We start from the raw sequence: 1814 nt of genomic DNA, 5'->3' as shown, positions 1-1814 counted from the left end.
CCGTATGGCGGTATTCACAATGTTATATCACTATTTAAGCCGCTCTAGATATACACAGAAGAAAGAAAAACACCTAATCTTGTATCATATACAACGCAATTTTCTTTTAAAGGACATATTGGAACAGTTCGTTCGTAGTTTTTTTCTAATTAACTCCGAGTTCATTTTACGGGTTTGTTGATGTTTACTGCCTCGCGCAGCTCACGCTTGGACGTAATACCCATATTTAATATGGAAGACTTCGAGAGATAATCGATACCAGCGTCGCAGTGTGTATCATAGACATCCTTCGGAGGTTGGTATCCCGATTTCCCTCCACCCGTCCCTTCACGCTGTTCTTGACAAGAAAAAGGGTAATCAGTAAATTATTCCCATGTAGGTCCGGTGTCCTAGCGGATTTGGACCCCCAACAAAACCGAGTGAAAATATCATCCTTAACACTCTAGTAGAAATAGATAATGCTTAACGTTCCGGTGCGTACTAAAGTATGTTTTTAATTGAAAATATGCGTATCCCCAATGCATACGAACTGAAAGCTGGAAATGACCCTTTTGACCAAGGGAAAATGCGCAAGCATTTAGTTTAATGTTTCGAGAAAGGTCGTTTTTGAAACTTTTCCGCGATAGTGGAACACCGCTAAATTTAAAAAGAGACAAAATTGTGACACTAATTTATTTTGTTATTGTTCAATGCCCGAGGGTTGGGACGATATGGTACAGTGCGAGTTGTGCGAGGAATGGTTGCACATAAGCTGCGAGGGACTTAAGACTGCCCCGGAGGGCGAGAGGCATCGTCTGCAGACCGCCAGACTCTAGACGTCTTCGCAATTGTTAAGGATCGGCTCCCTCAACAATTAATAATCGTGAAAATTAGAAAATAAGACTGAGTTAGATGTAATAGTCTCCACTTTTGTTAAGACGCATACATTAATGTTGATTTGCATTTGAAAATAAGCTGAGAGTTCCAATAGTTCAGAATAGAAACATTTCCACTATCATAGGCTTTATGAACGACTTGTAATAGGAGTAGTTACTTCGCTCTTGTTCAGAAACTGTTTAATGTTATTTAATTAGAAAATCAGAGTAATTTTTGTGACTGAACACAACAGTCTCCACCATTGTTATGACGTTTCGTATCAATGTTAATTTGCATCAAAAGAAGCAAAGATTTATTTTAACAATTTCACTAGTTCGAATGCAGTAGTTTGTTCGCATCTAATTTTTGTGTATGTTGTACGACTCGCCATAATAAATGCGGCAGAATTGGAACAAAATGGCTGTTTTTCTTTACCTTTGTTGAGGAATGTTGTGTTGTAATTGAAAAGAACATCGACAAAAAGCTTGCAAATATAATTAGTTACCAAATATGATACAAACGATTCTTAAAAGGAAAGTTTGGTCGGGGGTCCAAATCTGCGAAGGGGGGGGGGGGGGGGGTCCAAATCCGCTGCAACACCGGCTCTCTTTGCGTCAATAGGTAATCTCAGTTCCATGTCAAACATGAGCACCTAGGGGGGTACCCTGTACTCATGCGTTGATACTCGCAATGCAAAGGGAACCTAAGGAAAGTGCTTATCCCATTCTTTCTGCTCCTCTGCAATCTTGGCAATAACATCGGCAACCGTACGGATAAGTAGTTCAGGGCTCAATCAAGTTGCGTAACCAACGGAAATTCCGAGACTAAAAATTTCGACTTTCGTCACGAAGCACTCGACGAGGATAACCAAAGCGGCATATAAAGTCGTCCATGACAGATTGCCCTCGGTCAGGGGATTGGCTCAATTCTGGTGCCACTCGTGTGACACGTTGTACAGT

General features: G+C 40.8%; 1 protein-coding gene across 1 annotated transcript in view; it reads left to right on the top strand.

Moving 5' to 3' along the window:
* Window positions 1–1814, top strand: part of LOC149037552 (endoplasmic reticulum metallopeptidase 1-like) — a 130787-nt gene that overhangs the window by 111039 nt on the left and 17934 nt on the right. The gene's annotated exons all lie outside the window — the stretch shown is intronic.

Source organism: Pocillopora damicornis, chromosome 11 (genome assembly GCF_964200805.1).
Source record: "Pocillopora damicornis chromosome 11, jaPocDami1.2, whole genome shotgun sequence".
NCBI classification, from domain to species: Eukaryota; Metazoa; Cnidaria; class Anthozoa; order Scleractinia; family Pocilloporidae; genus Pocillopora; species Pocillopora damicornis.
Note: the sequence above shows the minus strand (reverse complement) of the source record. Positions and strands in the feature narration are given on the sequence as shown.